Source organism: Cimex lectularius, unplaced genomic scaffold, assembly GCF_000648675.2.
Source record: "Cimex lectularius strain Harlan isolate CLEC.00 unplaced genomic scaffold, Clec_2.1 scaffold108, whole genome shotgun sequence".
Classification (NCBI taxonomy): domain Eukaryota; kingdom Metazoa; phylum Arthropoda; class Insecta; order Hemiptera; family Cimicidae; genus Cimex; species Cimex lectularius.
The window spans coordinates 152949-177789 of record NW_019392680.1 but is presented as its reverse complement, the minus strand read 5'-3'; the positions used below and the strand labels follow the sequence as shown (position 1 = coordinate 177789).

Sequence of the window (24841 nt, the reverse complement as noted above, 5' to 3'; positions counted from 1 at the left end):
GAGCGGAAACTGTTCTAGATGTTTCTCAGGCCTTCGAAAAAGAATGGCATGAGGGATAATCATACAAATTAATATTACTTTTACCCCAGGCTTATTATCTGATTATACAGTCATACCTTACAGATGGATTTTTCGCAATAAACCAGGTATCAGAGACTTCTTAGATGGAAGAAGTGCTTGCAGGTGTGTCGTAAGGGTCAATACTCGCTCCGCTGTTGTACACAATTTTTACTTCTGATATGCCCACAAATGAGAATGCGCTTACCGCCACATACCTTCTACCCAAGCTTCATTTATGTTACAAAACCACATATCAAATATTGAAAAATGGAACAATTTTTGGAAAATAAATTTTAACTACTTAATGTCACAACAGATCACCTTTTCACTCCGTCGTGTGACTTGTCCTTGCATATACTTTTACAATGAACCTCTTCCTTAATCCGACAAAGTTAACTATTATGGACTTACATTTGATAGAAGACTGACTTGGACTTAGACAACTAACTAGACTCAACAAACGATTTAAAATGCTTTATTACCTACTTAACAGAACAACCAAACCTACCATTAAAATCAAAACTTTCGACATACACATACCTACTCAAAGCTATTTGGATGTACGGGTATCAAGCTTATAGATCGGCCAAATATTCCAATATTAGATTACGAAATTTTGAATTCAAAATTTTAAGACTAATTGTGTCGGTCACTTTTTACGTAAACAATAACACTTCACATGCCAACAGTTTTTTCATACATCAAAGCGTATTACAGCCGTTTTCATAATAAATTACAAAATCACACTAACACACAAATACGTTTACTCCATTCCAAACAATTACACCGACAGAAAAGGATGTGGATAAGATCTCTTAAAAGATTAATATTTAGATTAGTGATTAATATTAGCTGCCAATGGGTAGCTTTCCTATAACGCTCGTACCTTAAATTGAAATCCAATCAGTGTTTATATAATATAGTTACAGTTACAACATATATAGTTGTAGATAAAAATAAATTAAGTAAAAAAATAGATTATAGTTTTTATTTAAGGCCTTGGTTGAGATGGATGGAAAAGCTTCACCAGACGAACTCTAGCCTTTTATCTCAACCATGACCTTAGATAAAAAACTATAATTAATTTAAATAATTACTACGGTCAATTATAACTACGAAGTACATATATGGATCTACTTTTTAATTTCCATTGAACTAAACTGGGGATTTTACCGGTTTGGAATTTCCATGAAGTTGGCAGGAGTTGCCAGTGGAACCCGGGATGCAGGGAATAGTTGGCAGGATATTTCGAGGAGCTAAGTCAGCGGAGGAGAGTTCAGCCGAAGCATCACCCTTTCCACCACATCCCCAAAGTCCGGCTAGTTGATTCAAGTGGCGGACTGTAGTGACATTCCTGACAACACTCGACCGCCTTCGAGTGGGTTTTAAATCAAAATATACCCACAAACGTTGCCCGCACCAGAGCCGCCCTCGAAGGGCGTCGGGTCACGGCAAAAAATAAACATCAACAGGAAATTTTCTTTTTCCAAAGCTTACAAACGCTCCAAGATTTTTTAATTATTTCGTTCTATGCACCGAGGAATCAATAGTTTCTATAAATTTATAAAACCGTAGACACGATCATTGACTGCAACCTCTTACAGAGGGACCTAAACTTTTTGGAGTAACGGTGTGCAAATAATAAAATGTATTTAAATTGTGAGAAATGTAAAACTGTTACCTATAGTAGAAAAATGATTGATTTACGGTACAATTATGTGATCAATGGCTGTCTTCTAGGAAGACTTGATGTGATTAAAGGCTTAGGTGTTTGGCATGATAAGAATTTAACATTTAGTAACCACACAAACAAAAGTCAAGCTAAGGTATGCAATTGTTGGGATTTGTCGCAAGGAAGTCACTGGACTTTAACAGTAAGACAGCCTTGAAAGTATTATATTATTCATATGTGGGAACCATCCTTGAATATGGTAAGTGTAGTTTGAGCCCCTATGTACAATAAGCCTACTTTGTTTCTGGAAAAAGTCAAAAAATGTTATTAAGAATTGTATCATTTAAATTAAAAATTAAAAGAGAACATGGATCAATTTTGGAAGATAGAAGATACCTGATTGACTTGCTGTTCCACCATAACTTCCTACATTCTAAAGTGGATAGTCCCAAGCTGCTAGAATGTGTAAGAATTCAATTTAATTTAGTTTCAACTAGCAATAATCGCATCTCAGTAGAACTTCATTGATTACGATATTGCCACTACGCAAGGTTATTTTGGAGTGGTGGGAACGGTGTCATCGTTGGCGGACATGCTAATGTGTTCTCTGTTGGCTTTGGCTTTTTCTAGCGGAAAAAATTGATATCTGTGAGCAAAAAATTAGCAGAGGTCTCCCCTGTAGACTCCTCTGTAACTGGAGTGGATTACATAGCTTTATTTCCCACAGTAAGTCCTTTAATTGTGAAATTATGCAATTTAGTGGACTTGTATCTTTGCCATGCCAACTGTGGAACCGGTACAAGGGTCGTTCTGATAACATCCTGGGTTCAGGGCAATGGCACTGGCCACCAAAATCAAAACAAACAATAAGCAGCCTGTCTTGACCTTGAATAAGACTTGGAGATAGGAGGTGTCAGCTGACTGCAATATGTCATCATTCCAATCTCCAAGATTACCGTTAAAATTTCTGCTCCACCACATCTACGAACCACGTAGTGCAAATGACGCCTAAGTCCTCAAAACACCCAAGAAGTTCGCCTGGATCGTCAAACCCGGATTTTCATTCCTGTGTAAAAGATGTCTCTATCAGCTGCCTCGTCAGTAAGTGATCCGAGTAATGACTTGGTTCGTAAGCTTAGCCTAATTATAGATGAAAAGTTCTCTTGTTTACCTACAAAACAGGACTTGAATATATTAAAGAAGAGCATTGATAGAATGTTTGAAGAAATTAAAACATTGAAAAAAGAAAATATGGAGCTGAGGAATGAAGTGGCCCGCCTAACTGAAGTGGATAGAAGGCGTGAAAGACAAGTGGAAGATTTGGATAATTTTAGCCGAAGAAATAATTTAATTTTTTACGGTATATCTTATAAAAGCGATGACAACCTTGAAGAAATTGTTCGCTTTTTTATGGCGGAAGTTTTACAGCGGTCTAAATCCTTTGAGATTGCAGCTGTGAAACCTTTAAGCCGCGAGAATACTTTTCCGTGTCCTTTGCTGGTTAATCTCGCGCGCATCGGATAAATGGGAAATATTTAAATCTGCCCACAGACTAAAAGGCACGAAATGGAGAATATCAGCAGATTTTTGCTATAGCACTCGCATTAAAATAAGGAAATTTATAAAGATAAAAAGTAACTTTAAGCAAATGAAATCGGACACTATCTGCATTGTGAGAAAAGACTCATTACACATAAATGGTTGCAGTTTTAACTGGGACAATATTGTCGGTCTTACATACCAAAAAGTACCAGGAACGGACAAGCTAGATGAAGTTTTGGGGATGGATGTCACGAGTCTTTTGGAGTAAATTTCATCGAACCCAAAACGCCAAGAATGACTAGGTGATCATCGAACGCAGGGACGTTTGGGGCTTCAGAAATCTCAAAATCAATCTAAGAAAGATTGACAAAGACAGACCTGCCGTAAACATTCATACCAATTGTAAATTATTCTACAGTTAAAGAGTTTTGTTTTTTTAGCATATAATGTAAACAATCTTAATAGTAAGAAGGATATGAGCAATTCTTTTTTTATTTTGTCACTAGTTTTGATGTTTCTTTTTTTGAATAGAAACCCATGTTACGGAAGAAAAATTTTATTTCTTTAATCGATTTTTTTAGGTTTTAATTGTGTTGGGTCCCGGCGTGGAGATCTTCCGTCTTTGGCAGATCAAAGGGCGGTGTCCTTTTAGGTTTCAAAAAATGCCATAACAGGATGATGAAAACGTCTAAGTTAGGAAATCTCAATATAATTGATGTCGAAATAAATGGAATCTCAGTACGCGTCATACCCGTTTAATTGTACCTTAATTGTAATAACTGGCAAACCGATTTTGAGGAATTACATGATACCCTTGTAGAACACAACTCTAATAATTACATTATAAGGTGATTTTAATGTAAGAATTGCCTCTGATCAAATGTTGGGTGAAAATCTGTTGGTTAATGTAGACAAGTTTAACTAAGTTTATAAGTTTTATGTAGTAAGTAGATAAGTTTATAATCAGAGAGGTTTATATTATTTTGCAGTCTATAAAATTAGTTATTCATTTTATTTATATATTTTATTGATTATCAGTATTACTATTATTATTATGTTCTCACCACCTACCGGCAGACGGAAAATCCATGCCGTATTGTTTATTTTTTATTGAGTACATTTATGTTCACTTTATTATAATATTGCTTACAAATTTAATAAACTATTATCATTATCAATTTAATTTGAGGACAATTAAAACTTTTTTTACTACTACTAGTCAAACCAACTAGATGAAATTCATGGCAATAAACAGACTAATGCAGGAAGGGAATGAACTTAATATTGATTGATTTTTCTCTAGCTTACATAAAATTAAAATCACTATAATAAGTAGGAAAATGCTATTTATGTCATTTAAGTCACGAATGTTAGTCACAAAACTGTATTACTCTATGGGATTCTCCTGTAAATAAAAAAATAAAAGTACTTAAACCTTCATGTAATATAGTCCTTGAAAGCAATTGATTTTTGGAACATCCAATATTTATATGCTTTCTTGAAGGTTTAAAACTTGCTATCTTTGTACTGTATTATGAAAAGTAACCAAAATTTGTCTGCTCGTGATATAATTAACCATATTGCCCACACTATTTCCAGTTTGAACTAAATATCTGATATTTTGGACAGCAGCTTTAATTCCAGCATCATCATTCTAAAAAAAATTGCTGAATAGGAGAATGTCTCTTCTTGAATATTACGGGTATTAAAGGCGCTAGCTTTCCCTGTCTTAGAGATTGATGTTCCGTTTTGAATTTTGTCAAATCCTTTTTAAGTGAATTGAAATCATTTTTTGAAGGTAGACTAGTTCTGAGTACATACTCTGACTAGCAAAAAATACCACCCATTTGTAATATAAATTAATTTTTCTATATTTTCATATATTAATCAAAGTTTTACGTTTTTTAACATTTAACGGTTGAGTCTTTGTGTAAAAGGTTAAAAAAATGTAAATTGTTAAGGAAAATAAATTTAAGAAACGACGGATAGATAAAATTTGTTTAAATTTTGTTGTAAATTTTTAATTAAAATTTCAATATCGCGTATTTCCTCCTCTTGCCTTAATTACATCTCGACGACGCCACGACATACTTGCCACTAGTCTGGAAATGTCTCTTTGCTGGAGGTAAGACTGTACTTTACAAATAGAACTTTCAAGATCGTGGGGTGTATCAGGAAGTGATGGACGTGCTCTTATTCGTCTTTTTAGGTTATCCCATAAATGTTTGATAGGGATCACGTCTGGAGAACGGGCTGGCCAAGCGAAGACCCTATGGTCATCCTGTAGTTCTTTACGCTAAGTCGTCCAGAACCGTGCTTCCTCTTGTAGGACACACTTGATCGAAAACATCTATCGCGCCTGGCAGTGTTTCGTAGGGTATTCCGATGGCAATAGCCGCATACCTGATGGAACGCCCATCAGAATAAGAGGATGCGCAACATCCTCAGGACGAAATGGAATTTTTAAGTTTAAAAATTGAATTTACGAAAACCAAGATGAAAACTAAACAGTTTATTGCTTCAGAATTCAAATGAGACAGAATAAACATTTTAAACTGCGTAAAAAGTAAATATTGAAAAATCCTTTATCCTTGTTTTGGATTAAGGATTAAGTGTGTTTACCTCTAATTGATATTTCCAATGTAAAACGTAGAATAAAGAAATATTGATAAAAATTATTAGACAAATTAAGGTCAGAATTTTTTTTTTATCCAAAAAATAAAATAAAAAATCAATTGGGTGGAATTTTTTGCCTGTCAGTGTATAATGTTTTGGGTAATTTTTATCCTAATGCTAAAAAAAGAGTCAAAATCGTTCCCTAATGTTTGGTTAAACTGAAACCCCCCATTGCAATTTTTATTTTAAACTAAAGCCTTCCCTATCGGAGTCGATAAAGAAGCGTCGATCCATTAAGGCCCCTCCGGTCCTATTACGGTAAATCCGTCGGCGTAAGAACTCATTAGGGTGAATTTGTTTCGCCCCTTTGAAAAAGCTCGGCGGAATCGCAATTGACGGACCCCAACCAAAACCAGCCTCTTCGAACCCCTAAGTTAACCTCCGTCACGCTTGCTCAATCATAACCGGGCCCGAGCCCATAAATGCCTTTCGCCGTCCCTTTGCCGCCCCTTCACCATCCCTTCTGACTGTAGACATTTACCCCTAGCAGAAAATGCTAAAGCTGGGGCTGAACCAACACAAATATGGTTCACGATGTTAACTCCTGTTTTTTTTTTCTTTGGATGTTAACTGTTAATTTTTCTATAATGCTGCGCGTTGCGCCTGGTTGAACCAAAAGTAAAGCCATAACAGTCCTTGAAGGCTTGTTATTGTTTGTTATGGTCTTGTTTTTTGTTAAATTGTAAGATGCTAGAAGTGAGTAAAAAAGCAAAATTAATCAACTCTTTCATTCAACCTGCTATCTGTTGTCGCAAAGTCGAAAAGTACTACCCAACGACACGCTTCAGTTTGTGCCGACATACCTTACTTGTATCCTACTTTATACGATAAATGGATGTATCCACTATGAATGAGAGTATAAGGATAGGTCAGAAATGAACAAAAGAAAGTTTGACTTAAATTCATGGCCGCCATGTTAGTTAACAACATCCTAACGGCTAACAATGTGACGTTGTATTATTCGATTCGACTTAACATCTAAACAATTAATTATTCTTTTTATCTAAGGTTGTTAGTTGAGATGAAAAATTAGTGTCACGCGCGTGATGCGAACCCACGAACTTCGGTTCAATACGCCGCTACTCTAACCACTTGAGTTACCGTAACTTGATCCCCTCGGACACCAACTTCCCATCTGAACCTACAACCGTTCGAATTTTCCCTCTTTTTGCACATATTTTCAATGATAGCTCAAGTGGTTGGTCGTGCCACGCCAGACCTTCCAACATCATTTTCTTCAGCAGTATTTTGTTTTGAGCATTTCCTAGCAATCTCAATAATCTTTTTACAAGGGTTACTATATATGGCTCTTCAAACTCTCTTTTTAATTCTTCAAACTCTATATTCAAAGAAGGGACCGAATATCACTTTGAGGAACTTTCTTTTCCGTTCACCTAGAGTCATTTCCCTTTCTTTTTTAATACTGTGCTCTCGCATCCTTACATGACGACGAGTCTAATTTATTTTTTGTCGGCAATGATTTTTGCTGCCAAATGTAGTTGTTTAAATATCACCATCTTATTTAGATCTAACGGACATACACAGCCCGCCGTCATTAATGCATTAATCTCGGGAGTTAAGGCAATGTCCATTGTCACCAACGTACCTAAACTTTTGCAGGATCCGAAGGTACGTATATTTGCACTTCGTCATCTCTATTTCCTCGATGATGATGATGGTGGTGGATACTAGGGAGTAGGAGTTTCATTCCCCAAATATTGGCTATTGTACTGTATAGGACTATACTAGTTCTATAGTTACGTACAATTTGATCTATTCCCTTGAAATCCTTTTTCTTACGTCTACACAAAATATTTTTGAATGCGATACAACCGCTCAATGGAGACATTATCTGGTGAACCAAGAAGACTATGAATTGTAGCATTGACAGTCCATAACCTCCATCGTTCTAAAAAAAAATAATAATAATCGAATCTACTGAATTGGGAAATTTACAATAAGACACAAGATTAAACTCGACAGAACTTCAAATCACCGTTCACTTGTAAACTTCATCATCACTATCACTATCACCCCTACCGTCTCCGAGCCGAGACCGAGAGAATATTCTTTTACACGCCCTCTGTTAATTAAATCGTACTTACCTAATCAAAATAGTTGCAAATTTGAAAAAATACGGTTTTACAGGAAAACGAAAAAATAATTCAAAAAGCCTTTTCGACAGGATTTTATATATCAGTAAAAAAACAAAAAGCAACAAAAAAAAAACCATATTCCAAAATAAGGATTTGGCACACATACATTTAATAGGAAATAAGAATATGTAAATAATCAACCTATTTCCCATCAACTTTCAACCTTTTTGTAAATAAATACCTGAATTTAAAAAAAAGTATAAATTAATAGTACTCAATACATGAACATAACAAATTGACTGCGATACAAAAATTTGAAAACCTACAATTTTATTTATTTTTAAGGAGCGTCCGACAGCTTAGTTACTTCAGCCCCGAGCTCATACGAAATATTGAAACACACATTCAATACTCTTTCACACAAATAAATACATTTACACCTATATTCATTGCATTCATTCTATTTGGAGGATGGAGTACTGAATATTCCTCCATCGACCTGCATACAATAACAAACTAATGTAATTTGGGTTGATGGGGTACTTTTATAAATATTCCGCCATCGACCCAAGTCACGTACACCGCTCGAGGGGTGATGGGGATCCTATTCCATTATCAGACCCTCCCCATTCACTCTAATAAATACACTCACTGATAAGAAACACAAAACACATATTTTGAAGGCTGTATACAATAAAAAATTCCCAATTCCCTTAAAAAGCGGAACAGGGGACTCTGAAACTTGCTATGGTGTCCGAGAACTCTTCTCAAATCCGGCGGCCTGCCTACACGCTCTCTGTATCGAGCCAAGGCATGACACGCCTCTATTATGTGGGACACATCGAGCAACCTTTCTGTGCATAAATTTTATTTATTCATAAACATATTATGTTGAATGCATTAATTTCCAATATTAGGGAACATGTATTATTAACGTTAGTGTTATAACATCATAGCTCATAATATTAGAATCATTTATTATTTTGATAATTTTCCTAAGGGCCATCTTAAGATTTACTGTTCTTTGTAAAGTTTATTCACGTTACAATCAGATTAAAAAAGTTTTATGACTAATTAAATGATAACATAATTTGAACCTAATGCAGTTAATAATATCGACGTTGTGCTGTAAGTTTGAGAATGATCCGACTTAGGTTAAGACGTCTTCACCGAAACGGCTGGTAACAATGTAAACAGACCACATCGTTAATTTCATGCTATTTAAAATTAATTAAAGCAGCTTATTAGCAGTTTTGGTGTGTTGTTTCCTACGGTTGGATTTACCAGAAAAAGAAGATAAACGGGAATAGGTCAACAAAATTTAATAGACTCAACTTATTTTTTAGAACTTTTTCCACGTATGTCTTCGGAATGGATGGTAATAATAAAACAGGTGAAGAGTTACGTCTACGACGGAAGTCAAAAAGGAAATAACGATTACGGCTTTATGTTGGGAAAGGTCTCCTTACAGTTCATTTGTCCCAAAAGTCTTTTCGTCTTTATCGGCTGGCCACTCTTTTCCTTTCCACCAATAACAGGCTAAATCTCTTTTTTCCAACCTGAAAATGTCTTTAGACAAGACGCTTTTGTAACGGTGCAATTTGTTTTATACTATACTTACCCTACAATTTAGTCGAACACATAGATATGAAATGATGATAAAATTATTACAAATGTTCCGAAATATCCAAGTTCTTACAAAACGCCTTGGGTCTGAAAAGATTATTAAGCCTTTTCTCAAATATTACTCGTTACCTCTATAGTTTGTAAAATTTATATCTTTATTTACATTGTCTAATCTTTTATTTAACTGTGTAGTACAATTTATATCCTTATTTACCTTGTCTAATATTTTATTTAAGTGTGCACCTCTACGGTCTTACTATTTAATTTTGTATTATAAATTACGACAAGCATCTCATGATTCCATCTGCGTTAGTTTCATGGTACAGCTACGTAGGTCATCTTTCTTTATATTAAATCTCTTCAAGCAGTACTTATTCCTATGTGGGATGTGGTTTTGTTTGGAGGATTTTTTTCCAGTTTCAGCACGAATTTTACCCTAAGGAGTTGGACCGGCAATGGGTGAAGCTTGTCCCCAATATTGTCCGATTTGGTCAGTCATGGATGGTGCCCCCATTGCCAATTACAATAAAAGACATAAAGAAATATGAATTTCTGATTGTTTCTAAAAGCACATGTAGAATTGATTGATGATTAGCACAAAAACTTGCATTTCGTACATAAAAAGAATATAATGTCGAATTACCTTATTTAGACATTTTGCAGTTCGCCTTCAAAATTTCAATTTAAAATCCAATTGCATCGTTGTTTTCACCGGAAAAAAATCCTCTAAAATGGTGAGTCAGGATGTATAGGGTCGTATTCGGAATTTTGACGTCTAACTAGGCCTGAAAGATCCCACATAATTTTTCTCATTATAATTTATTTCATATATTTGCTACATATAATAGCATAATACAGTTTAAAAAAAGAGACCAAAACGATTGGTACCAACTAAATCACAAAAAATATTTTTGATAGATAGCAATTTTCGACGATGTTTTTTTCTGCACCTTATAAATGCTTAATAATTGTATTATTAACAATGAGGTCATCTAAACAAATTACGAAAATACACGTATGAAAGTTGTTTTTTGTAGAATTGAAAAATAGGTAAATTTCAATATGTTTTTCCTTTAGTAAAACTCCTAGAGGATCGTTTCTAGGAAGGGATCATCCATCATGATAATTCCGTCGAAAGTAGATAGCGTGGAGCTTACAAGAAAGATAAGGATAAGATTTACTCGCGTAACTTATGAACCGTGCAATACTGTGATACAACTTAATTTCTTGTGCACCAGAATAATTTATTCTTGCGCTTCTTTTTATCCATCAAGTAATGTTATTTTTATTGTGGTTTATTTGTATATACAAGGTGTTCGGCTACTCGTGTAACAATCTTTGCGAGTAAATTCTAAATCCACAAAGGAACCAAAACGTCCTAATTAATTGTGGTCCGAATCTCAACAGTTTCGGAGTTGTTTCACGTTATCTGAATTATTAAGATTTTACGACCTTGCTCCAAAAAAACAATGATAACTCCAAAACTGAACGTTTTTTGACAGATCTGTTGATACCATTGAAAACTACGTTAAATTTCCAATCAGATATCATCAATACTAACTTATAACTTGTAAACCTTCGTAAAATAAGCGATTTAGTGGCGAGAACTTTGAATTTTTTTTTCAAAGTTGAAAAACTTACTGCGGTTATTCTAAACTACTATTTCCAAACTTAGAGACCAGCAAATTTCAGAAAACGTACTCTATTTAATATCCTTTTTAGGGGGTGCAATTTCTTTTTTAATTACTTTTCCAAAGATGAAGAAATTGCTGAAGGAAAGGAAAAAACGTAGTTAGTTGAAGGATTGGTAAGGTTGAAAGATTAATAATAATAAAAAATAAAAACTTTTTAATTTGGATTCGAATTGCTCTCCACCCTCCGCAATGTATTTTCGACCGTCGCATTAAACCCACAAAACTTTTACTCAAGATGTATATCAGCGTATTCTTCATTATAAAAATTAGCTATAGTTTGAACAAAATATCACATATTTAACAAAAAAAGTTTGAATCTTAAAACTCGTTTATTCCGGAGAATAGTAATACCCTAATCCTTTAATACAAGTTGCAATCGTGTTGGTAAATAAATAAACACTTGCACTATGTCGGTTTCGAACCCAAATTTTTAAAAAAGTTTAATAAATTCGTTCAAAATTTCCTTAAGTTTTTTTTAAATTTTCCACCTTACCAATTTGTCAGTTTTTTCCTTTCCTCCATCAATTTCTTCACCTTTGAAAAAAATAATTAAAAAATAAGTTATACCACTAAAAATGATATTAATGAAGTATGTTTTCTGAAATTTGCTAGTCTCTAGATTTGGTAATAGTAGTTTAGAATAATCATAGTAAGTTTTTCAACTTTGAAAATAAATTTGTTCAAAGTTCCCGCTACTAAAACGTTTATTTCCCGGAGGTTTACAAATTTAGCGTTGATCACATCTTATTGGAAATTTAACGTAGTTTTAAATGGTATTAACGGTTTTGTCTAGTACCTTTCATTTTTTGAGTTATCATTGTTTATTTGAAGCAAGGTCGTGAAAAATCAGATAAAGTGAAATAACTCCGAAACTGCTGAGATTTGGAGATTTTGGCTCCAGGACTAGCCGAACATCCTGTATTGGTTTATATTGTTAACTGAAAGACTGAATATGACGAGAGTCGGTTTAATCGAATTTATCGTTGATAAAATAGACTTTCGCCTATGTAAAACAGGCTGTTTCATTATGGTGGACGAGGGTGATGGATGGGGTTATCCGTCTAGGATTGACAAGACCGTGGCAAAGCTTCATTGACAAGCAAACCGTGCTACGGACAAAAACCCCAAAACAAGACAAATAGCCGTTTTGGGCAAGGGGGTGCTGGTGGCACTGATGGAGCTGCCCCGAGCTGATTGATAGGCCCGTCCCCAAAACCTTAAACTATTTGATAATTGTTGACGTACGTATTTTTATGACAGTTAGCTAATTACTTTTGTACAGCAGTTCAAATGGAAAGAACACGCGAAACATGAAATCTTAGATGTTATGTATTCATTTTAGTGGCGGGGGGGGGGAGTTGATGCACAGGACAGTTCTTACCTCTACTGCTACTTTAAAAGGTCCATTGTGAAAATTGTATTTAAATTTACTTACCTAAAATTATAATCACAGTTCTTAACTATTTCCAATTAATTTCTTGAACTATCATACCACTTAATATATTATTACTTATCTTTTCAAACTTATAAAATAATACAATAATTGAACAAACTGAAATTGAAAGAAAATTACACATTTTTATCTATTTCCAATTAATTTATTTTACCACCATACAAATTAATATATTATTATTTACCTTTTCAAACATAAAATAATAATATATTTGTTTATCAATAATATAAACCAACTGAAATTGAAAGCGAATTACGTTAAACACAGTTTTATCTATATCCAATTACTTTATTTAACCACCATAATAATTAATAAATTATTATTTATGAATATTTGGAGGTCGTGAGATGCAGTCTGATGTGGCGTAGGTTATAGAAAAATATTTTGCTTATCGTGCCAACGTTTCGATTTTTATTGAGATCATCTTCAGGGCTCAAAGTGTTTGTTTTCCTTGTAGATGTCTCATTCTTGACTGTCGTGTTGAGAGTGTCACTACAGACAAGAATGACACATCTACTTTGTGGAAAACTTTGAGCCTCATGTATGTTAATATCGATAGCTTACATATATCACCATCACATCACACAAAACATATAATATAACATATAAAATAATCATCACATTCCACACATCAAACATTACTACGTAGTCTAATTCATCAACATTTTGACTTTACTTTCCTAATTAATTTATTTAACCACCATACTAATTATTATTTGTCTTTTCAAACTTACAAAATAATAATATATTTGTGATCAATAATATAAACAAACTGAATTTGCATTCAAATTACGTTAAACACATTTTTATCTATTTTCAATTAATTTATTTAAACACCCTACTAATTATTATTTGTCTTTTAAAACTTAGTAAATAATAATATATAATTGTATCTATAAGATATACAAACAGAAATTTAAAGAAAATTACGTTAAACACAGTTTTTATCTATTTACATTCAATTTCTTTAACCACCGTACTAATTAATATACTAATATTTATATTTTCAAACTTATAAAATAAAAATATATTTTTTGTATCAATAATATAAACAAACTGAAATTGAAAGAAAATTACGTTAAAAGATGAAATTTGGGATAACACATAATAATACTATTCGTTATGAGACCATATGTAAAGGAAACGCCGGAAGAGTCATTACTTGTTGAAAAAAAAAGTAGACGAGATACTATTGGAAAAACAGGTTACACCATTTTCATAGACATTTATCATCTATGATTCGCCCACCCACGCTTTAGTTATAGTCAGGCGATGTTGGCCCAATGCCATCGCTTGTGAAAATCTGCTAGATTCAACATAATTTCAGTTGTGTTTGTACGTTATGAGCAAACATAATAAATTAACTAATTAACAAAAATCCATTATTTTAAAAGCTTTCAAGAAATTTCACTAGGCCATTTAAACACGTTTAAAACAATAATTTTTTGGGCTTCATAAAAGATGTATTTTATAATATTTGGTTAGTTTTTGTTATTTTTTATTAAGCATCTATACGGAAAAGTTCTGGCTTGAAGGACTCATTAGTAATCTAATAAAGATGAGACCAAAGTAGTATGTACATATTATATTATTAACTAACAAACGTAATCAACAACATAGCCTTATATTCAGAGCTGAAAACAATAAATTCAGGAATGCTAGAAAGTAGCATACTAGGTCTATTAATTTACTCGTTATCACTATTATCACAACCTACGCGGACGACACCACAATCCTGTCCTCTAACTCGAAACCTATCCAAGCTACCTCCAACATCCATTAGCAGCTAGAGAAAAATGGAGGACTAGACTGAACGAAGAAAAATGCTTTCAGTGTAAAGTCTTGCCCTCCATTGCACATCAACAACAAACCAAAACAACACCAGTTTCCATTCAAGTCAAATACCTGTGACTATATCTCGACGGCAGACTGACGTGGAATCCCCACACAAGGCTTAAAAACAACAACATAATACAACTACCGCGAAGATTTCTAAAACTGAAATCGAGTTTAACAACTAAGGCAAAGCTAACACTACAAGGTTTTTTCTAAGTCCAAAATCGACATATGGAGTGGAACTGAGGGGTAGTGCCAAGCCATCCAATATCCAGCGCATTCAGTCTTTCCAATCAAAAATCCTTAGACAAATTGTGAAAACACATTATTATGTTACTAACCTCATTATCCACAAAGACCTCAACATTCCTTTTGTCAACATCCAGTCCTGATTCCAAACCTTCCACACCAACCTTTCGGACCATCCTAATCATACTACTCGAGCCCTCGCCACTCATTCCTATCCTGAAAACCCGCCATGTCGCCTGAAAAAATGGCGGGAATGAATGGAAGCTGGGAGATACCCAATAGAGGTCGTTAACAGCTACAAGAACTTAGGCATCACCCTTACACCTCAGCTGTCTTTGAGGGGGCATTTGTTTAAAAAAATAACGCAAGGGAAATTAGGCATAAACTGCACGCGGTCAAATTACATATTAAAAAAGGATATACCAAATGTGGCAAAGTTTAAAGTGTTTGATACAGTAACAAAGTCCATACTCTGTTACGGAACGCAGGTGTGGGGTTTTAAGGCCTATAAAAAATTAGAAAAAGTACAACTTTTCTTTAAAAAAAAGTTATTTGCTGTACTATGTAATACACCGAATTACAATATATAACGCTTTTGGAAACAGGCCGAGCACCAGTATTTTAGTTTTCATTAGGTCTCCACCACGAATATGTGTTGCAGGTTTTAAATGGCCCCGAATATAGACTTATACGGTTTTTTGCAAATAAAATTATTGCTAAAATAATATATTGGTACCAACAATGGAAGGAACTGAAGAGGAAATCTAGGGAACCCCTAACGCTTTCTGACATGTTCGGAATCTATTCAAGAAAAGCGCCGTGATTCAAAACCTTTTATGCTATTTTTCAATTAATTAATCTTTATGTAAGGCATTGGTTGAGATAAAAAGCCAGTGTCACGAGCGAGATTCGAACCCACGACCTTCAACTAAATACGCCGCTGCTCTACCACTTGAGCTATCGTGACTTCGATCCACTCCAGCTCTCATCACAACACACCTTTTGAATTTTCCCTCCTTTTACGCTATGTTGGGAAGTCTCACGAACAGGAACAACTAATAAAAATGTCACAAACAACTTCACAATGATTATACAAACAACTTAATCTGACGTTAGGACAAAGCTCATACATATATAACAATAAAAATAGTTTATTCTTTATTAGAACAATTTTGCAAATGAGAAGAGAGCTCTTTGGCCAAAATTGCAAACCCTGGCACTCACCTGCAGAAATAAAACGCTCTATGTGTAATTTGAGTACGTTGGAAGACCATTATCATTTCCTAGCTGAACGTAGAGTGTAGGAGGAGTTTAGGGTCGATGTGTGGGGCTTGAAGCAATTATCACGAGAAAGGGCTGTGAACATTTTAAATAGTAAGGAATGGAACTGACTCTTTCTGGTGAATGCATTAAAATACACGAAATTTCTCATAGCAAAATTTACCTATGTATAAGTAATAAGAAAAACAATTTCCCTCAGCCATTATATCTTAAATCTAATGTTATGTTTTGTTATTGCTTTAATTATATTTCAATTGTTAATATGTCATTATTCGTATGTTGTCAGTACTTTGAAAAAAATGTAAATCCATTTTAAAAAAAATGTATTAATTTGTTAACACTCCTATTTGCTTATTTATTTGTTGTTAGAGAGTTGCTAAGAAAATTTAAACATAAATTATTATTGTTAATTTATTTATTTTGATTAAACAACTTATTGTGTATGTTGAACTGGCACGATTTTACTTGTACGTTAAAAATGAAGTAGAACTACAAATTGTATATCATTATAATATCTATCATTTTCTTCTGTTTTTATTTACGATATATGTACAATTAATTGTTTAAAAAAAACCACCAACCTGGCAGACGGACTATGGTTCATTCTTTTGTAAATTTAAATATAAAAACGTATACGTATAATGTTCAATAAATTTACTTCTTTATTTAATATTATTATTTTTAATACAGTGTACATTGCATTTCATAAACCCATACTAGTGTTCATCTATTCAATTTATTCATAGTGGCGTTATTTTTTACAAATTGTTTGTACAATATTTTAGGGTTTATTGAAATTGTACTAACGAGTCTTAAGAGATGAATTGGATAACAGTGACCGAGGATTCATAAGGAAAAAATTGACACCATTTTAACACTATTTTGGGAATACAATCTGGGACTTGAATTTAGATTTAAAAGGGCATTTAACATTTCAACTTGATTTATTTCTCTGGAGCTAGAACACAAAATGCAACAAAACAGTTGTAAATTAAAAACAAATCGTACAAAATTCTACGATTTTTTCTTTATGGATGGATTAAATGTTTAAAAAAATTATTAATCCAGTTTGTTCAGCGCTGATGATTTATTTAATCTGCAAAGCCGGGCAATTAAACGACTTGCTTTTAACTGGACAGTCCCTTTTTACTTAATTAATGAGAAACTTATTAATAGTACTTAATGAGGATCAAATGTATTAATCTCAAAGGCGGATGATTTGTCATATTTACCCATTCCTTGAAGTATAATTTGTAATAATAAATAGGTTGAAATTTAATTAACGATAATAATTACTAATCACGTTTTATGTATTGGTCTATGGTTTGTTTAATTGGAAGCATTTATGAATTTATCGATCAACCTGTTGTTTTCATTTGAATCAATATATAATTAAACTATATATTACAATATATTTTAATATGTTTGCATGTTAAAAAAGCATTAACAAAACATATATATATATATATTTTTTTTTTTTTTGGTGACTGTGATTAATTTATTTACGAAGGGATAATAATAGAATTCTCAGTGCTCTTTGTGGCTAAAGCAGTGAAAGTATACATTGACTTCGATGTATAAAAAAAAAAGTTCTACAGACTAGGCTATTAATTCAGATTAGGCTCCATCCTGTGTTGTATCATTACAAATTACCCAGAAACAAAGAAGCACCCGTCTTCAAAGTTTCTTAGACGATAATGACCCAATTTAATTATAATAAAAAATGTTCAGTTGTTAAATAATTAAGAGAATTATTATTATTATTTGGCGGTATTAGACGTTAATTAAATTGTTATTATTTTTTTTTTAGATCTGTCGGAATGTCTGACAAAATTGTTTAATTAAAAAAAATCAAATCTGTTGTTTACATTTTTAAAATGTATTATTTTCCTTGAATTATTATTTTACGTAAAGAAACAAAAATTCAAATAAATCTGACAAATTTTTACACTTCACGCTTCGGTTGGCAACGTCACTGAAACCGCTTAAGATTCTTTATATATCGTGCCGACTGGAGAAACGTGCAGGTAGAAGGATTAAGTTGGGGAAAAGAAGGATTGACACTAATGAACACGGCCAAGTTAGGCCCGCTGAGATATCGAAAGAGATGACCCTCATCATTGAGCCCTCTTCAATCACAAGCAGACAGTTTTATATCCTACAATTCCGACGATCGAGCCTCCCATAAGAAAATAATTACTATCAACGTATACGCCAAGTCGAATAAGATTTATCCTCATGCCCGAGAAAAAAACCGTTAGACACTACCAAAGTACAAAATTTATACATAAAACTGCTTCAATTGTATTTAATAATGATAAAAATCCATTTATGTTTAAACGTCTAATTCTACAAGTTATATTTCAATTAATTATTATTTTTATGTAAAGTCTTGGTTGTCTAAATCTACATCTACAAGGTCTTCGTTGAGATGAAAAAGTAGTGTCACGAGCGGGTTTCGAACCCAACGAGTTGCGGTGTAGTGAGCGGAAGGTCGTGGGTTCGAATCCCGTTCGTGAGACTAGCTTTTTCATCTCAACCAAGACCTTACATAAAAAGAATAATTAATTGAAATTGTCTGCTAGGTTAGACCGTTATAACTCTTTGGTCTTGCAGAAGTGTCGCTTTCGGCGCCGTGCGATTGCAGCAATTATAAAGAATACAGGTTCATCCATTCACTCACGAACCGAATCCTGATTATACGACATTTGAAAATGGCAAAAAGAGGGAAAATTCGAACGGTTATTTGGTCAATCGGACCATGGAATATAACGGATTTAATAAGTAAAACGAAGTATATATTCGTTATAGCTCTCCGTGTCTATTTCATTTGTCGCCGAGAATCGAACCTGATTACACGGCATTTGAAAAATGGCAAAATGGAGGAACATTCGAAATGTAGGTTGTTATGGGGAGGTGGCGTCCGAGCGGATCGAAGTCACGTCGAAGTAGTAGAGCAGCGGCGTATTTTGCCGAAGGTCGTGGGTTCGAATCCTGCTCGTGACACTAACATTTTCATCTCAACCAAGACCTTACATAAAAAGAATAGTTAATTGAAAAGATAATAATAGTAATAACTGTTATAATATAGTAATTTAAAATAAAAAAGGTTCGCAATAAGCCCAGTACAGCATAGAAAATTCCGTGTGCAGGAGTTGTATGAAAACATAAACAATGCACCAAAATAACAGAACAATATAAAAAGAGCAAGAAGGAGAAAAACTAGAAAAGATGAAAGTAAGGCTAAAAAATAAATTAAAATAAATAATAAGAAATTTGATATCAAATTGTACAACTATTAAAATTTACATGTATTAAGTTTTTCTTTCTTAGTTTTATTCATGCAAATTATTTACATTCATAACTGTACTGCAATAAAATGTAATTTTTAACTTAGAAAAATCTACTTCAATAAAAATTATAAAACAAAAATGTTTATTTTAAATTTGATAATAAAAATGTTCCATTTTTAAGCTGGATGTCCCTTAAAAAACTACTAAACAACTAAAAATTTAATTATTACATATCTTTTTTTTTCATTTTCCTGGCTGGATAATCACATAAATTAGGTTTTTCTTCAAGAACATATCCCGGCTTGATTATATAACATGGTCTTAATCGATTTAATTAAAACTTTTTTTAATAAAAACATTTTATAAAAACAAGACGGGATTTTGTACTTGAAGAAAAACCTACTTCATGTGATTATCCAGCCCGGAAAAGGAAAAAGCCGAAAGTACATATAATAAAATAATTTTTATTCGGAAATCGTGAGATACGGTCTGGTGCGATGTAGGTTTCAGAAAAACATTTTCTTTGTCGTGCGAACGTTTCGATCTTTAGTGAGATCATCTTCAGGACCTGGGATTTATAAACATTGTTTAAATGTAACAAATACATGTAGGATGTGGAAAAAAGTGAATTTATACAATGCAAAAAATATTTTTTTACATTCAATCAAAGTATTTTTTGCATTGTATAAATCCATTTTATTCCACATCATACATGTATTTGTTAAATTTAAACAATGCTTATAAACCCCAGGCCCTGAAGATGATCTCAATAAAGATCGAAACGTTGGCACGATATTTTTCTGAAACCTACATCACACCAGACCGCATCTCACGATTTCCATATAATCATCAACTAACGATCACTAATCACCACACATTATATTTTTAGTTTTTTAGCATAAATATACATGTATTGCCATGAATGTCTTCAACATTTTACAAATGAGGTCGTTTCAGACATTTACCTTAACAATTTGGTCATATCTAGATAGAGTATTGCGATCTACGTACAGCATATGGATTTCTTTTAAAATTGTGCGTTTTGCTTAGAAATGGAACAATTTTATTTCAAATTTAACATAAATCGTATTTTTCTTATGATTTTTATTGAAGCTGGTAATACAGATATAATTTCATATCATTGTATTTTATTTTATTTTTTAAGTTAAAAATCACATTTTACGATAGTATATGTATGAATGTAAATAATTTGCATGAACGAAACTTACTATATTCTACCAGATTGAACGTCTGTTTGAGAGAGTGTGATGCCTGGAGAAGAAAAGGAATTTATTAGCGTGGATTTAAAACTTTTAAATCTTCCATTGGAGGTCGCATAAGGTATAGGTGCCAAACCTATCGCTTTGCCATGATTCATTTGAGCCAGAAGAAAGGCAATATGGTCTCTAGTCCTAGAGGCCAAGTGGAGAAGGGACAGTGGCATACTTTCAAGGCTACACATATGTCAGAGTAGACTTACGCATAGGTAAACTGCTTCAATTGTATTTAATAATGATAAAAATCCATTTATGTTTAAAGGTCTAATTCAACAAGTTACTTATTTCAATTAATTATTATTTTTATGTAAAGTCTTGGTTGTCATAGTTACAATGCAAGTCATTGTTTTAGTAACTATTTTTCTTATAAATTATTATTTTTCAATGTCTATTTTGACCACGTCCGTCAGATAGTTATCTTTATTAAACGAATTTCTTACTAGCAAAAAAGTGATTTCTGGAAAGGAACTACAAATTTTACCTTTAGTACGGAAATTTAATAAAACTGAAAATATTGTTAAAGAAAATTCCAAAATCCTTTCGTGCCATTGTTTTAGTTCCATGTTTTTTATATAATTATAGTGTCTAATTGCAGAGTTATTATTTGTATGTTTATATTGATTGCACAATAGGGAATTGAATCAAGCGTGATAAATCAACTGTATGTTAAAAAAAAGTTGCATAAACACTCGAATTTACAACTGTTTCGCTTTATTTACATATTCGATTGACCCCGTGCCTCCGAGCATAAAAATAATGTCTACATACGTAATATTACACCCTCCCTTTTGGGAATAATGATAAATAATGTATTTAGAATGAACTGACTTCAACCGACAAAAATCGTATGTTACCATTCATGGCACCTTGTGTATACAAGTGATTTACTTCATGTAAAAAATTTACAAGTATAATGTAATTGAACATTACAATAAATTAATTTAGTATAAAAACATATCAATATGAAATTGACTTTTTATGAAATAACGGAATTACTTTGTATTAAATTCGATATGGGCGACCCTAACCATCCCTAAACATTCGAATTTAGTCCTGTGTTTTGTACTGTATAAGTGAGTGTATTTATTCCCCTCCAGCTGTGTGCGTGACTTGGGTGGAAGGCGGAATATTTATAAAAGTATCCCATCGCCACCTATTAGATTAGTTTGTTATTGTGTTCAGGTCGATGGAGAAATAATGAATCCTCATTCAATTAACAAGAATGAGTGCAATGTGCATAGGTGTGAATGAATTTATTTGTGTGAATGCGTATTGAATGTGTATTGTTATATTTCGCATGTGCTCGGGGCTGAAAGCTGTCGGATGCCCCTGTAATAAAAAAAATAAATTAAAAAACAATTTTAACTAATTTTATATAAAGGTATCAAAGTAATTTTTTAGCAGAATAAAGAAACGAAACAGTTATTTTATATTAAAAATATAACCAAAAATATTTCATTTCTTATAGAAATTTTTAGACTGTTTTATTAGATTTTATTTGCAGTGAGGCAACTGACAAGGAACATTTCGGCGTAAAGTATTGTCTGAATAACGTAACTCCCCGAACTTCTGAGGCTAAGCTTAGGTCACACCAGTATTACACGATGTATAGGGTGTAAAATCACGCAGCGTACAGATATTATCACTTTTTTGGCCTATCCTCTATCCCGCACCTAAGGGTGACCCTATACCCGTGGATGTTGGCAACTTACTGCAATTTTGTTGTTGAAAAGTAGGGGTATTTAACCTAACTCTTTCCTTATGACTTACCTGGTTAAAGGCAGAGGTTAGAGATGATTCTTCCCTTTCTATGGTAGACTGAAGCTAATTGCATATGGAATCTGTGTATAGACAATAATTTCAATAAATCGTAAATAAGTAAATAAAAGGATAGATATGTACATGATTAATTATAGGAATAGTTGAGTGATAAAAACATTCCACACAGAACTAAGTAGACAAATCAATAAACAAACGCTAAAATAAATGAATGTATTTTATAATGTATAATTAATCATGATGCTTGCGTTAAAAATTTGCAAGCATTGAAACATTTATTTCCGTTTGTTTATTCGTTCTGGTCAGGTAACCAGTTTTTTGGGATCAAGACTTTTAGCCGTGTGAATGTAGTATTGTGGCTGAATGTAATTTATTAGCGTGAAAGAAGAAGCTACTTTTCCAATTACCCTAAGGAATATTGTGTAATATCCATTAAATTTAAAGCTCTATCGACCAAATTACTTCTTTCAATTACTTTTGGTTGAAATGAAAAAGCTAGTGTCACAAGCAGGATTCGAACCCACTACCTTCGGCTAAATACGCCGCTGTTAACCACTTGAGCTATCGTGACTTGGATCCACTCGGACACCCAATCAAAACCTACGAAGTCACGATAGCTCCAGTGGTTAGAGCAGTGGCGTATTTAGCCGAAGGTCGTGGATTCGAATCCCGATCGTGACACTGACTTTTTCACTTCAACCAAGATCTTACATAAAATGAATAAGTAATTGAAACAAGTACTTTGGTCAATCAAACTAGTAAACATAATGAATTTAATAAGTAATCAAAATGTTAATTTAAATAATTTAAAAATAGTCTTATGTACTCGATAAAATCAAACTATTTCAACAAGCTAGAAATAATGTCCGTTTTTCCACTGTAAAGAAGCGAAGACTTTCGGAAGCTGGTTACGTGCGAGAAGGCCTGCTATTGGTCCGGAACAGCTCGGTTAATTTTCGCAATAAATCACATCAATTGATCTGAGCGAGATTGGTTTAAAATATGGCTTTTGGATGAGTCAAAGTTTTGTTTGATGTCTTCTTAGCGTCATTGGTTCAAGAGAAATTCAGCCGAGCCATCTAAAAAGAACACCCTGTATATAATTTTTATATAACATTGTGTGTTTAAATTTTATTATGTAAAATCGTATTTAAATACAATGTTTTTGATTACAAATGAAAAAAATAGGTAGAAAGCTGAATACTAATCGTCGCTGAGATACATTCTGCATTTGCCAATACAACGGTTAACAATTAATTATTCGTCCCAAGTGAAATTTTTGCTTGTTTTAATTAAACCGGAATATTTTTGAATATCTACCACTTAATAATTCTATGATCGAATTACCTTTGTTAAAAAAACAAAAATAACCGGCAAATTCAAATCGCCACCACTTGAGGAAGGAACCGAATGGGTTCCGTCTTGATTTAAACAGTTCTCTAGGCTTTGGACAGTGGCCCTCAGATCGCTAGTGAATGCAAACGGGTTTTTTATTTAAAACAAAACTGGATGTCGATCCTCCCTAACTGCCAAGGGTCGAGATTTAGAAAGAGGAGCTTTTAAACTTTCTAATCAAAGCTGATGGAAGAAGAAAAAACGGGAAAGGCGAGGAAGAAGTTGAAGCATTTTCCACGAGTACTCTCCAACTTCCTTTTACAGATTTAAAGGGGGTGACTACTTGGCGACAATGACCCAACGCCATTGTTCATATTTGAATATAAAGAACTGTTCCCGTTGTAGGATTTCATTGTAGATATTTTTTTAAGTAAAACAAAAGTTTAAAACCTTTGGGTTCTTTTACCTTTGACGTATAACAAACTCGATGGGGCATGACAAAAACCAGTGTTTGAATAAAATTAATTTTGAATTTAAACTATACCCATTGACTCGAATAGTACACAAGCATGATTAAAATATTTTAGTAGCATTATTTGGAGAAATGTAAAATGAATAAACGAAATTGGTTTGGCTTCTTTCAGAAATTTCTTTCAATCATAGTTTACATGCTTTAAATAATTTTTGCATCGGGAAAAACAAAAGGAACTAAATAACAGAAAAATAGGTAAATCATAATTTCTCAAACTTTTGCCAGCTTTATTTATTTTGCTCAATAATATTACTTTAGTTCTTATAAAAATGTAAAATCAAATCAAAAATGTAAATAAAAATAATTTTTAGAAGCGTTAGAAAACAAGTACATGACTGCACGTGCTACAATCAAACTCCTCCTTGTCAAGTGAGAACATTATTAGTTTAAAGATAAGTTGATATATTTTATAGTTGATATATATATATTTTATTAAAGAT

The 24841-nt window shown here is 33.0% G+C and overlaps 1 pseudogene; it reads right to left on the bottom strand.

Moving 5' to 3' along the window:
• Positions 1–2096: 2096 nt before the first annotated feature.
• LOC112126478 lies at positions 2097–2286 on the bottom strand (annotated as a pseudogene).
• Positions 2287–24841: the final 22555 nt, after the last annotated feature.